The following is a 15,495-nucleotide window of genomic DNA, read 5'->3' on the forward strand; positions in this document are numbered from 1 at the left end:
CCTGTCTGTGCTGTTAAGGCCCTTCGATCTTATTGGAAGATTCGGCCTATAGGTTTGGATTTGCTTTTTGTTCATTTGGATGGATCACCGCTTACCAGATACCAATTTGTTTCGGTGCTAAGAATGACTTTAAAAAATTTGGGGCTCCCAGCTGAGAAATTCGGAGGTCATTCTTTTCGCATAGGCGCTGCTACGGCTGCTTCCAGGGCAGGCTTGCCCGCGCAGGACATCCAAAAAATTGGAAGGTGGAGATCTAAGGCCTACGCTGGTTATGTTCGTCCGCACTTGGACCTATGCACTAATCATTAGCATCGCTCTTGGCAGGGTTGGCGGTAGGCCTTCGGTGTAGGCCTTTTGTGGCGGCAGCATAGGCCAGGATCGGCACGGTGTAGGTACCAGGGCCATGGTGCTCTGGTCTGGGAGTCACTAGGTACCCGGGGGCGAATTGGGCAGGCGTATGGCCATTGCGGGGGCCATAACGCGGGTGCGCCTCCCGGTGACTAGGGGCTTAGTGAATATGTGAACGCATGGCATGGTTTGCGGTCAATTTGTGTTCCTTAGCCCCTAGGTCATCCCAAGCGCCTGGTGGGTGCCAGGTTGGTTAATCAGACAACATCGGGTTGTTTGATTTCGCAGATCCTGACCTCATGCTTTGTGCCAACCCATACCAATGGCTTGCTAATAAAGTTGTGGCCTTTCTTCCAAGCTGGTGTTGTGTGGTTTTTTGCAGCAGCATCTAAGGCAAATCACGGCCGCCTCGCTGCGGGGCAGGCCGTTTTGCCGAAGAATCGGCAGAAAACTACAAGCCCCAGAATGCTCTGGGGCTTGCCCGGCTCCCTATTGGTGCGCGGGGCGGAAGGGGCGGCCCCTTCCGCCCCGCGACGCTCTGGGAGCCGGACTTTGTGGTGCGGGACTTCCGGTCCTCCAGGGCAGCTCATTGGTTGGGCTGCCCTGGGGGAGGAGCCCCGCACTGCACGTTGGAGGGGGCGGGGCCTAGGCCTTTATTAGGCCGTGTTGTTGGCCCTGTCCCCTCAGTCGGCGCTTGGCTTCGCACGGAGCGGAGCCAAGAAGGAAGGGAGGAAGACTGGAGTAGCTTCCCCCGCCCACCCACCGCTGTCTTGTGGGTTTTTTGTCACAACTTTGGGCGGCAGCATAGGCCAGGATCGGCACGGTGTAGGTACCAGGGCCATGGTGCTCTGGTCTGGGAGTCACTAGGTACCCGGGGGCGAATTGGGCAGGCGTATGGCCATTGCGGGGGCCATAACGCGGGTGCGCCTCCCGGTGACTAGGGGCTTAGTGAATATGTGAACGCATGGCATGGTTTGCGGTCAATTTGTGTTCCTTAGCCCCTAGGTCATCCCAAGCGCCTGGTGGGTGCCAGGTTGGTTAATCAGACAACATCGGGTTGTTTGATTTCGCAGATCCTGACCTCATGCTTTGTGCCAACCCATACCAATGGCTTGCTAATAAAGTTGTGGCCTTTCTTCCAAGCTGGTGTTGTGTGGTTTTTTGCAGCAGCATCTAAGGCAATTGCATTTTAGAGGGTAGCAAGAGTGTATGCAATGAGTAGGGACACTGTTATTATTATTTCTTTGTGTAATGAGTAATGTTTTCTACTTACGGATAAAGGGAATTTTTAGAGGTATTTAGAGACAGGGATTTTACAGGTTGTATGCCATCGCCTTCTCCGTATTAGGGAGTCCCCCTCAAAGTAGAAAATAATTAAAAAAGTAGTAAAGCAACAAGTTTTAAAATTGGGCTTGGGGTCAAAATTGGATTATTAAACTGGCTACTGAAATTTTAAACTCATTGCCCCCTCCCCACATACATACATCATGCACACACACATATATATGTGTCAGGCTATTAACAGCAATGAATTACGGTTTGGGGGCTTTGCTGCGAGTGACATACAGAATTTTAGAAAGAGTAACTTTCCAAGCTCAAATGTCAGACTTAATGTAGCTGTGGGGTTATTAATCGGGGATCAAATGGATGTGATAGTGACAGTAAATAAGACACTTGCCACATAAGTGTTCCCAGGAGAGGCCTTTTTTTGCAGCAGGAAATTACCAGGAGGTCAGCATCTGGGTTACTTTGTGTTAGGAAAAAAGGGCTCCCTAGGAGGCCCCCAAAATATGGTGAAATTGCCCTCTATTTGGGCATTCAAGAGCATTAAAATACCTGAGCCCTGGGGACCACAAAACATCCTAGGGGGGCACATATGGCTTGTGAGCTGCACTTTTTGCAGGGGGGAAAGTTTGCTGGTTAATAGAGTGATCACTTACATTTCTTATTCATCTTGGTTGGTGGTACCTATTTTTTTTCTAGAGCCCTTTCCTTTGTGTATTCATTGTTTTCTGTTGCTTAGCATGATCTAGGACACCTTCTTACGCCTCTGCAAAATAATCCATGCTGGCTGCTGCAAATTTCATTTCATTCCATTTATTATATGTATATGCCTCCTTATGCCTGCAGAGGCCCTCTAGGTAATAAAAGAAAATGTTTTCAAAACAATCATGTGAATAAGTTCAAATGAAAATGAAGATAAGCAACCACAAATGAAATCTGTAAAGAAATGAAGATGAGCGATGATTCATTGAAATCACATAGTTTAAAAATTCTGATAAATTCATCTGAAGCATATTGTTCAAGTCACAGACTGCTTCCATCAATGATGCGCATGTTAAGATTTGCATTGTACATGGATTATGACCCTGAGGCAGCTCAAGATCCATATGTTTATAATCCAGTTTTGTAGTTGTTAATGAAATTAAAATAAATGTAAAAGTAACCACAAATTAACTGCTATGTGCACTTGAGGTACCATTGCATGAAATCAGACTTATAGCCTCAAATGACAGTCTTTAGAGCATGTATGGCTATGGCTAATTAGAATTGGAAATTAAAGCTGTGGCTATGAGAAGTTTTAACTGGTGTCAAATAAAATAAGATAACTAATTGTTCACAAATGGGAGATTCTTTGTTTTAGCATTAAACAGCAAAGGCAATTGCACTGTGGAAATATGCTTGCAGACTCTTGCTTTTATGATTCTTACAGCGATTTGCGATTACTTGATAAAGGCGCATTTCACGTACGCCAAGAATCTATGGAGCTCTCCTTCTTCCAGAATATCGTTGTGAAGCATATGGAATCTGCCAAAGATACTCTTTTTAAAAAGTAAGATCAGTGTATATTTTATTAGTGATGGTGTTATGTACCTTCAAGTCAACTCCAGCTTATGGTGACCCAGTTATAGGTTTTTCTTAGTTTGCTATTGGATTCCTATGAGGCTGAGAGAGTGTAACTTGCTTAATGTCACCCCATGGGTTTCCATGGCTGAGCAAGGATTTGAACCCTGGTTTCCCTGGTTTCCCTGGTTCCTCATCCAGCACTTCATGGGATGTTTTAGTTTTATTTTGTTGCTGAATACACTAGACTTATAATGTCAGTTTTCCATTGGTTGTCACCTGAACAGTTGTATACAGTTTTCCTGCTTGCCATACACATTTCTTTTCTGATGTTGTTCATTGTTGCTTCCCGCCTCAATTAATAATAATAATAATAACAATAATAATACAATAAAAAAGCCTGGACCAAAAATAGTCCCAATAAATCTACTGCTTTTCCTCACAGCGATTCTTTTTGTTTTGTACTAGACAATGTCACATTTTTGGACAAAAATGTTCTATGTCATTGTCTTGTGAAGCATGATGCAGAGATCAAAGTGGCATACTCTCATTGCCAGTATGTTGGCATTATTCAGGTGGAGATGGGATTCTTCTTGGATGAGGAAATAAAAAGCTTAGATGGCACTCTGACCTGACCTTTACCCTGGCCTTAGACACATCCCTGCACACACAGTGGAATTCTCTGGTTAGAAAAGGCCCTCGAACTCACTTAATGCTATATTTTTATGCTGGTACATGCAGCTTAAAAGTCAGTCACACCTAATCTTGGGATTTTGTGTTCTCGATCAGTTGTCAAGAAGGATTTTTCTTCCTGTCAGTGAAGAAATAATTGATTTCGAGATGAGGTTTCTAATCTCATCCCATAGTGGGCTGTTGCATGCAGATAGCACTGGCCATAAAATTGGCAATCATACTGACATTTATTTGGGTTGGGTGTGTGAAGAAGGTAAGGGTTACATGTGGAAAGAACTTTCTTAGCAATAGTGCACTCACTACAGAGTGCTCTTCCTAATGATACCATACAAAAAGATGGTTCTACGTGGGCATTTAAATTGTTTGGCAACATCAAGATTTTATCTGTTATGTTAAAAAAAAGTATGTTGTCTGTGCGTGTGTGCATGCATGCATGCATATAAAATTGATTGTACATAACCTTGAAACCTGATAAGATAAAGTGTGGTGTATAAACATTTAAAATAAATAAATATAGCAGTGTACTGCTACTTACCCTTGCATTTGCAACCCGACCTTTACTATTCAAGCATCCCAATAGACAGTGAAGAATAAATAGCCTTTAGCCACAAATTAATAATAGCATTTTCAGTATTACTCTTCGTACATTTGTTTCTACTTCAGCCATAATTTTCCTCACCAGGAAGGTACTTTGCAGGTGATTAAAAAATAGATTTTCGGTCTACTGCTTCATAGAGTAGGCAGTTGATATTGTAAGTAATTTGATTACTTCATATGAGAGGTATTCATTTGTTTGATTGATTATATTCCTCTTCTGTGAGGTCAGGATGAATAACAATTATTCTGTCTGAGACTGGGATAAAAGGCTGTGATCTTATGCATCACTTTAAGAAAGCTGAAAGGTCCTTTACTATGTGTAATGTCTGTTATAATTTTTCAATCTCAGGGAATTTAAAATGGCTTTTTAAATGGTTTGTTTGAAAACGATTTTTTTTGGTACCACGACAAAATCTTGCATAGAAGCAAAACTATTGAAAAATATGTTCAGGTGAATCCTTGCTTCAAAACTTTTCCTTATTCTTCCAGGTGGTTTCCAGAAGTGCAAAATATCTATTACCAAGGCAATAAAAGGAAGCAAGTGCCCACAAATGCCAGCAGTGCCAAATTAGAGTCTTTCTTCAACTGTGCTGCGACCTTAATGACCCAGCAACTGCAGAGTCTGGCTTTACTTTCAATGCAGGATTTCACAAATTTAATTGTACAGCCTCCAGTAAGTAGGATTCACTGGCTGGACCACAAGTCCTCTCTATGTCGGTTGCATTTTTTTCCTCACAAAATGGTATTTTTCTAAAGCGGCATTACAAGGGCAATCCTCATTTTAGAAAGATAGACTTTCGGTTTTTAAGCCTGCAGCATTTTCATGCAGTGTTCTCTTAGTAAAAGGAGAAAAAGGCATCAGCATTTCTAGACTGCCTCTGATCAACAAAGGAACACAAAACCAAGTTTTTTATTTGCCCCAGTGAGCAAGAGAGTAAAAACACAGATGACCAGAGGCAAATTTCGGAGGCAGTGCATTTGAAATATTTATTTAAATCAAAATAGAGAAACAAAGAATCAGAGTTATGAAATTAAAGTACACAAGAAATCAGAGGCAGATAAATAGATGAACGCATCCCCCCCCCCCCCCCCCCAGAAAATAGAATGTGTCAGTTAAATGAAAAACAAATTCTGTAACTATATATTTTCAGGCATGAGGTAAAGTGACTCTCACATATATATCTTACAGTATACACAATTTATAAAATTTACACTAAATAACTAATAATAAATAACATTTATTAAAGTCTATGTTTGCCCTGAGTCTTGCACCAGTTTCCATTTTCAATACTGGGAGTTCCTCTAAGTGAGGAAAAAAGTATCTGAAAGTCCCAGATCTATACAGAATGTTTCTGTACAAATCAGTAAAGGCTGTTGTTCCCAGGACAGCAGAATCAGGAGAGATCAAGTGAAGGAAAGGGGAGCGTTTGCACCAAAACAAAATGATCCTAATTGTTAACTAGTGTAATACTGCTAAAGACCTTTAGCTGTTAATTCCTGAATAACAGTAAAGAAGGTTCAGTAGAACCGGGTGAAAATCAGTTGTTGAAATGATACATGAGTTTAGATATATGTGATAAGTGCCGGGGGAAGAAAGAACATAACGGAAGGAGTGAGGGAAACCGAGGATGTTTCAAGAAAGAGTTTGGATGCAAACATGGGCATACTGTAAAGTTTTTGACATATTTTTACCTTGTGAACTGCCTTCTCTGGGAGAAAGGCAATATAAAAGTGAATGGATAAATAAATAAATAAATAAATGCGGGTAAAATCTAATCAAAAAGAACCAGAAACTTTCTATATTCTCCAGAACTTTCTTCATTTCTGGATGAGCCCTGTGGCCTGAAACAGAGAGGCCGAATGATGCAGTTTCCTGGCGCATTTAAATGATGCACAGCCTGAATGTGGTGGGAAACCGCACTGGATCGCGTCATTGGAAAAGAACCAGGCCAAAAAGAAGCGGTAAAAACTGCTCCTTTTTGGCAGCCCAGGTCGGAGTTGGGTTGGTAAGGTCGCCACAGCCCCAGTACAAATAGAATCGCTGTGGTGCTTTTGCACTATCTGTTTCAGGCCTATAGCTTACTACATTCTCATCTGTGTAGAACTTTGGCCTAAAAATTAAGGAAGAGATACATATTTTTGCCTATCCCAGGCATAAGAGATTCCAGAAGCTATAGTCCAAAAAAAGCCTTCTCCAGGTGGTGAATTAACCCGCTGTCCATTGCATATAACAACCATAGAAACCAAACCAACCTATAACAAAACACTCAACAAGATATCATTGACTCTAATTCCCTGTGGGCCAGAATGGAATCTGTTCTTTGATATGTCTGCACAAAAAAACCAATAGACTTTAGACTGGAACATAAGAGTGTCAGAGGATCCAGGATACTGTGAGCCAGTACTACAGAGTGGCTATTACTTAAAGTGGCCATTGTTAATCATAGGACTAGGAAAAGCTCTATTTCTTTTTCAAAATGGCTGTTTTGATGTTTGGATCAAGATCAAAACAAGGGCATTCTATCTTTGCAATTTTGTTGTTCTTATATGGGTTGCTTTTTCAGATGTTCATGTAATAAGCAAAAACTGCCAGTCCAATTACATTGAGATAAAGTAGAACAGAAATCCTGTTATTTATTTATTTTATTTACTTATTTATTATTTTTTTCATTATATTTCTAAAGAACTATTATTATTGATGACCAAGATCAATAATTATTATTATAACCACTGCTAATTCCATGGTCTGGATCTAGTTTTTACTTCTCACTACATCAGAACCTTTGGACCAATGCAATTTAACTGCTGTGTCAGTTTCTCACTGTTTTAATGCAGATTGGGGAATTGTCAGGGCTTGGTGAGCAGCATTGACCTCCTCAGAGGACTATGGAGGACTATAGCACCTCCAACATCCTCCCAACCCCATATTGTGCTCACTTCTGATTTCATAGTTCTACTCTAGTTCAATTAACAATTGGAGTTAGACACAGACTTATTGCTATGAGCGTTGGTCCTGATTCTTGTTCTGATAATGTACTTTAACAAATGTGTTTGATTAGATCTACCTTTCTTTCTTATGTCTGATTTAATCTTAGATGTACTCAGATGCAATGAAAACTGCATTTTATACAACATCCTATTTTACATGTAGCAAGCTGCAGCCAGCTGCTTCAAATGATTTTTTGGGCCTTTTAGTTGATAGCTTCCATCATCCCTGACTATTGGCAATGCTGTCTGGGGCATATGGGTTGGTGTCCAACAACATCTGGAAGGGTGCATGTTCTCACTCTTGCTTTAGGAGGATATATGAAGGCGTGATTTTATGCAAAGAAATTTAGGATATCTTGAGAAATAGATTGGTGCCTGAGAGATAAAGCATGACAGATCCCATTCATACTCCTGTGTCATTGTGAATTTAGTCATACTGATTTTTTACCTCAATTTTTAATTCTCTTTTGGCAGAAGTCCACTCGAGCCTTTGAACACCCAGGATTTATAATGAGGCTGATTCTAGAAAATGATGCTGTTGTATTTGAACCTGCATTTTCTGACTATGAAGCCATCTTTCTTAACATTTATTTAGTCATGGTGAAAGCTGTCAATCTCTTGCCAAGGGTAGAAACCAAACTGTATTCAAAGTGGGTAAGACATTCCCTAATGACACAGATTTTGATTCCTTGCTGTGATTCTTCTTCCTTTTCTTTTTTTGCCAGCCCTGAGCTGCAGTCTGAATTAATTTGCTTGGAAATAAGCTCTATAGCCATCATAGAGGACAATATCTCATTAGACACAGACAATTGTGACTTATGTACTCTCTCTTACTTGCAAAAGCTAAAATCATCTCAGTTACTAGGCAACCCTGTGGAAGGTGTTGGGATGCTTCAAGGGTATGATGCACTGCATGCAAGAACAAAATGGTTGAGGATATACTTCTCTGCTAGGAGCTGACAAATCTTTACCTTTCTCTCATATTACAATTGGTTTAAATTTCAAACTCTTTGCATTAATTTGGTGAAGATCTCTGCTGGGGCCAGGATCCTGAAGTATCCACTTGCCATATAGCTATTAAAGATCAACACCTTGGCAGAAATAGCATGGCAATCCTAGTTCTCCTCCTCCTCCTCCTCTAATGCATTTGTATCCTGCCTTTCCCCCAAAGTGGAGAACCAGGAAGTTTATGAAAATGGAAACAAATACAATTAATAATATTTTACAAAGACATAAATAAGTACATGAAAGCCCAAATACCAAATCCCATCATTGTGGAGATATCTTTATTAGGATAACTAAAGTGTAAAAAAATTACACTAGCTTTGAAGCCCACTGGCTTGTTCATTGGGCAAGGATGGTTGGGGGAAAAAAACATTAAAGGGGGGAAAGTTACATTGTTAGAGTAAAAATCTGCATTTTAGTTGCTTGCGATATTATAGAGAAAATAGCTACGCAGACAGAAAATCCAGGCTTCCCTCCCCCCAAAGGTTATTGATGTAACTGGGAACAAAGGCAGTAAGAGAAGGCAATGACATTTCCTTTCTTCATTCGCAGTCACAAAATCTCTCTAACATATAAAAAGTAATGGTTTAAATGCAGTTAAAGTATCTATAGAATTAAAATGGTTTAAAGTAAATTTCTTAAAAGACAAAAGTAAAAATCAGCAAAACAGCACACTGTTAAAAGTCCTTGCAGCCAGTTTCTAAAAACCTTTCAGAACAGAAAAGTTTTCACTGGCTGAGAGAAAGTCAGTAAGCTGTTCCAGCATCCCTGTGATGGGAGTCCTAAAGTCTGGAAGAATCCACCTAGGAGGCCCTCTTATGTTCCCACCACATATGCTGGGAATGGTGTTGGGACTGAGAGAAGGGCCTTCCCCCCAAAAAATTTTTAGTGCCTGAACAAATTCATTTAGGAAGATATAGTCAGTTGTTCAGATCTCCTGGACCTGAACTGTGTAGGACTTCATAAGCCATAACCAACACGTTGAACTGTGCTCAGAAAGGGACCACAACAGCCTGTGGAGCAGTTGCAATGGTAGAGCTGTGTGCTCCCAGTAACCAGCCTCAGATAACAGTAGGGTTGCAGTTTTTAGGGCCAACTGAAATTTATGAGCCTTTTGAAAGGCAACTTCATTTAGAGTGTGCAAAGGGATCTTGCAATACCAGGGACCTCAAGGAGATGGCCCCAAAGGACCACCATTGGACCACATTGAGGACGTGGCATTCAGATGACTCATGCCCCAGACACAGCTCTTTGCCAAAAAACCGTCCCAAAAAGGAGCAATAAAATAGTGCTCCTTTTTGGCACCTGGTTCAGGACTGCAGTGGTGGCCTGGATCAAGGCCAGGTATATTGCGCTGTCATGGTCAGGACGAGCGGTCCTAGCATGGACCTTTTGCACCATTTGCTTTGCCCCTGTAACACAAATGCAGTGTGATTAAGGCCTGTGTCACCATGGCCAAATCAGGCACAGCTGGTGTACTAGCTTTAATTATGCAAATACACTGCTGAAATCCAAAGCTGCCAAGAGATACAAAAAGCCCAACAGAGACACACTACCTATATAGTTCCTGGCATAGATCACCCACCTAGGTGACCAAAACTGTCTCTGTCTAATCCATTTAAGCCTCGTTATTAAACTAGGCTTAAATGGATTTAGATCATCAATCTCATCTGAGAACCCTTCTAGTTGAAAAGCCACCCTGTGCTCTAGTACCTTGCCCAAAAATGGAGAGATGGAGCCCGGCTGATAGTTATCCAACATGGTAGGATTCATACATTGCAAACATGGTTTCTTACTGCATGTCTACACTTACCAGGAAATGGGTGTAATGCCAGAATTGGAAGAGCTAAGCACTCAGAGCCCTTGGACTGGGTGGGTGTGTTTGCCTAGATGGGTGAAAATTTTCAAGTTTTTCTTACATCTGTTTCTTTAAACATCATCAAATATGTGAAGAAATTTTGAAACTTTTAAAAACTTATGATCAAAAATGAGCTGACATCAAATTCTCATCTGTTCCTAGCTCACAGCTGAGCCTTTCCCCTTGGCCCATGCAGCGGGGGGAGGTGGTCTACAATGACTGTGAGTGTACTTCCCTTTTGGGGATCTATAGAATAGGAAAATCTCTTCGCTATAAATTGCACCCTTGGTCTCATAACTTTAAACATTGCACTATAATTTGACTTTTTGTACAAACAAAAAGAGTGCAAGTAAAGGAACCACACCTCTCTGTTGTTTTGAAAGCCTGACACCAAGACCAGATCCTTGAACTTGAAGCCTATAATCCTTGATGAAATTTTGGAGGCGCACAAGCAAAAGATTAAAGATGAGATTGCCAAAGAGAGCATAGCACCCACTGAGCACCTCAAACTCTATGACAAGTACCAAGACTTGATCACCAAGCAATCAAAACGGGAGATTGATCAGTTCCTGTCAGAGGAGCACACTTTTGAAGAAATAACTGCACAAATTGCTAGGTTTCAAAGCATCCGGGATGAAATCCAGTACACTTCCCGAAAGGTAATGTATCTTTGCAAGGGGAAATGCACTGTTATTGAATGCCCTCCACTAGCTCTGGGTGGTGGTAGAGAGGCACCACAATTACAGTAGAATATTGGGTTCTTATTAGTTTCAGTCGCCAGCTTTGAATTATTGATAATGAACAAAATCTGTTAATGGCTATTTATTTTGGACAGAACATACCTTTGGGTTCTAGAAGTGATGATTGTAGAATATAGTCACTGGCCATTTGTTCCTCTTCAAATGTGTTTGCAGAAAACAAACATTTTTCTTCAAAGTGGAACAGACCTAAAATATTCTGCTGGAACATCACCTGTTTTGACTGACAGGGCTGTTGCCTCAAGTTGGACCATGTGTGAGAGAATTTTTCAGAGTGCTGCTTTTTGGAGATGTTTACTCCACAGCTATGAAAATCAGTAGAAAATTCTCAGATGAGAGAGGGAAAGATTGGAGCAGAGCAGAATTGCTTTTATAGCCGACAAAGGCCTGTTTAATCCAGCAGCCTATTTTCCACAATGAAAACCAGAATCCCTTCACCATTTTTATAGGTCCATTTCCTTCCTCCTTTGCATAGTTTGGTAGAAACAGAGATTTTAGTTTTGAAAGCAAATGTTAAACAGGGCTGAAAGAAACTTCACCAGTACCTTATAGTTGCTGTGATATTTTTTCAACAACAAGACAAAAAGAAGGACACATTCCTGTGAACAATTTGCAAGATTACTTTTGGTCATTAAGAAAAGAAGGATCTATGGATCTCTTTGGATCTCTGTATGACTCTCTCTGTGATTCTGATAAGTGATTCTTGCTCTTTGTTATTAATTTTTTCTCATTAATACTTGTGCTTCAGTGTATTCGTTTAGGAATGTTTGAATTACACTGCGATGAGCTGATCAGAGCCCTCACAAAGCGAGCTGATGGCATTTGTTGCAAAATTATTGCCAAAATGTTCAAAGATCATCAAGATCTTAATACAAGGTAAATGTTGTGTTTTCAAAGTTGTGAATAAATGTGTCCATGATCCACCTCTGGTCATGAGCTATCATCTATCAATAAGGAGTTGAATCCTCATTAGTTTCCAGCCAGTTCAGTGGGGCCTCGAGAAGACTGCAGGATGAACAGGAATGTGTACTCATGCAGGTATCATTGTATGCCTCAGACCTATTTTGGGAAGTTTACTGGTGGATAAGGCTGTGTTCCTGTAAAACAGAGATGGGAGAACTTCAGATAGTTTGGATCATAACTCCTACATTATCTTACCTTTGGATTGGGGTTTCTAGGACATGATGCCCAAAACATCAGAAAAACTAAGGGGTTTCCACCTCTCTTTTAAAAGATGCTTTACTCTCTTTTGTAAATCATATATCTTATGCTATTATATGTTTCACTCAAAGAGCTCAGTTAAAACACTATTTAAGATTGATGGGAATACCCAGATTGTTAGTCTTCCATCCTTCTACTCTGTTTGTATGTGTTGGCTTTTTTGGCAAATCAATTTATAGGTCTCAACACTTTTTGGGTCTCAACACTGTTGTCTTTATCTTAACTGGTGGTTTTCCCCTACTATGCCACAGATACTCCTGAGTTGTTTAATTAAGGCAATCACCCCAATTGTGGTTTGGTCATAAGTACTTGGAATAGGAAGGTTGTCTTTTTCCTTTTTCATCAGGCATAGGAAGTGACTTAATCTGTAGAAGTTTGAGGTACTGTGATACTGGCAGGTGAAGTGGAATATATCTAAAAAGTAGTTGTATATGTATGTGTTGTTTTGTTTATGCTATATTTTTTAAATATACAATTCCAGGCTTTGTGATGAGTTTGAGAAGATAGCAGAGAAAGCTCTTTCCACTCCATTTACACACATCAACTGATGGAATTTAAGGTATGTGTGTCTCTTTTGAAAATAAATGGATTTTATCATTTTGAAAACAGAAAGGAAAGATTCTCTATGTTCTGGAAAAGGTTGTAGACCATGCAAAAGCACTTTTGAAAACAAGTGACCAGTAATTGTATGCTGCTCTGCATAGGTGAAGCTAAATTTGAGCCTAGATATTTTGTATGTATGTGCCTTCGAGTTGCTTGTCCATCTAGAGCAACCCCATGAATTTCACAGGATTTCACCAGCTCTCACATCACAGGTTATCAGTGTAACAGAGTTGTGCAAGTGGAAGTCTGCTCATGCACTAGGACATTCTGGATCCCTTTTCTTTCCTGTGCATCCCCAAAGTTTATACTGAAGGTTGGAGGCCCTGGGAGGGCTGCGGTCATATTGAGAAGCTGTGGCTAACTTTGTTTTCCTCTCTCCCCACTTGCACAAGGTGAGTAGGGAAGCAAAGTGGTTTTGTGAACATTATTACTTTGACTAATTAAACCATGAAGTGATCTGTAGGATATAGTCAGTGAAAAACATCATTTTTTTAATGTGCAAGTCTAGGTTGAAGATTTCCCAGCTTAGAATTCTAACCAATGTTGTTCTGTGTGTACTGCCCACTCCACTGTTTAACAGTCTCCCTTCCTGAGCTAGTCAGGGTGGTCTGGGAGCTGGAATTGGAATCCCATCAGCTTGCAGGGCTGATGGATTTCAGCTTTCATGGTGAGACTGCGCCATTGGGAGTCACTTAGGACTTCGTGCATGCCATGGCAATCGGGGCTCTCTAAAGTGATATCTAGCCCTACTTATGCTGCTGGCCTTGTTTTCTATACTGTGTGGTATGATGGTGATCTGAGACTGGAAGAACTGTCTATAATCATAGGCAGATCACTATCTGTATAATTTCAATTGCTGGGACTCAGGCCCAAAACACATGGCCCAAAAGAAGCAGCTTCGGTCGCTTTGCGGAACATGGCATTCAGTTGACACATGCCCTCAAAATGGCTGGAGGCTGCTTTGACACCATGATGCAGTCCTTTGTATTAGATCCAAAAGGAGCAGAAAAAATCTGGCTCCTGGCCTCTTTGGAAGTGGGCTGTGCGGTTGCCACGGTCCCAAAGTGATTGCGGCTGGAGCGGCTGGAGGTCTCTCCTATAAGGCCATCTGCTTCACCCCTCAGAAACTCTAGAGTTGAGGACATATTAAAATGGTCCACTTGAGGAGGCTTATGGATCTTGATAAATTCATGATGGCTCTTAGGGAGTAAGGCCTAAAAGGCACTTGATCCCACCTGATCTTGGAAGCTAAGCAGGGTCAGTCCTGGTTAGTTTTTGGATGAGAAATTGCCAAGGAATACCAGATGCTACAGGCTATATTTCAGGAGGAGCTGACAAAACCATCTCTGAGCATTTCATGCCTTAAAAAACCCTATGAAAACATTACTGTAAAAGTCCTCTTTGGACCTCACCCTTTCCCAGATAATTGCAATGATCTTGTCAGAAGTAATGGAACTCCAAACTGCTTTCATTAGTTTTAGTGGGAATTAGTCATGACTGACTTTAGCTGGATCAGGACTGATATGCCTAATGGCTCTAGTTCATAGAGAAGCATTTATATCAGTTTCTGGTTGTTGCTGTTTTTTCTGATTCTAAACCATTTCAATACAATCATGTTTTCCTTAATTGAGTCAATGTAGTAATTTCTGTTAACGGGGCTGAAACATTTGTTCTACAAGTGCTGGGATGATAATAATAAAAAATTAATATTGGGTATGGACAACCCTACATTCTGCTTCTTTTTATTGTGCATAGTAACTGATATTCTATTCCATTCTCATCACCCCTGCAAGAAATGTTCTTCTCTTCTCTTTGTCAATTTCTTAATAAGGGCTTTGGAATGTATAAACAGTAAGTGTTAAACACAACCAGTACTTTCAGCAGGGGGATAAAATTTGTATTTTAGTGGCTTCTGTTATAAGCAATCAAAATAGCTGTAATTTATTCTAATCCTTGCTATCTAACTGGATTTTATTAACAAGTGACAGGCAATTATCCTTAAATCAGTCTTTTGAGGAAGATAAATCCAGAAATATTTTGCTGAAGTTAATTTTGAGAGGATATTAAAACTCTTTGACATACCATTATTTTGTATCTGGGCCAGTTTCCATGTCCAACATCACAGCTTGTTTGTCTAATTTGTTTCATTCTTAGACAACATACTATGAACATATACTGTAGCGCTCAAGTGTAAATCTCTCTAATCCGAAAAAGGTCTTAGCTTGGTTTCATTTATATCTGTTTAACTTTCATACTTCTTTAAGGATAATGTTAAGATACTGAAGTTTCATCCTCTGGATACAAAGAAATGTTGGCTTTGCTGTTTTCAACCATGATAGTTGGGAAATTCAAGACATTATAAACCAGCCTTCACCAACCTGATGCCCTCTAGATATGTTGGACTTTCATCTCCCATTAGCTAACAATATCAATGCAATGCTCTGGAAGATAGTAGGATGTATAGCCCAAGACCTCTAAGGAAGTTACTGGGTTTGAAAGGTCTGTTTTAAACTGAAAATTAGCCTGGGAGGAGAAAGACGTGATATCATTCCCTGTCTCTAGTACTGCTCTCTTATAAAA

The 15,495-nt window shown here is 40.4% G+C and overlaps 1 long non-coding RNA gene across 1 annotated transcript; it reads left to right on the plus strand.

The window, feature by feature from the left end:
- Positions 1-10,891: 10,891 nt before the first annotated feature.
- On the plus strand, positions 10,892-12,840 carry LOC149313634 (uncharacterized). Its single transcript, XR_016281084.1, has 3 exons — positions 10,892-10,992; positions 11,840-11,967; positions 12,794-12,840. It is a non-coding gene; the product is annotated as an uncharacterized LOC149313634 (long non-coding RNA).
- The last annotated feature ends 2,655 nt before the right edge of the window (positions 12,841-15,495 follow it).

This window comes from Sceloporus occidentalis, unplaced genomic scaffold (genome assembly GCF_023333645.1).
Source record: "Sceloporus occidentalis isolate IW3139 unplaced genomic scaffold, rSceOcc1.0.p SCAF_4, whole genome shotgun sequence".
NCBI lineage: Eukaryota > Metazoa > Chordata > Lepidosauria > Squamata > Phrynosomatidae > Sceloporus > Sceloporus occidentalis.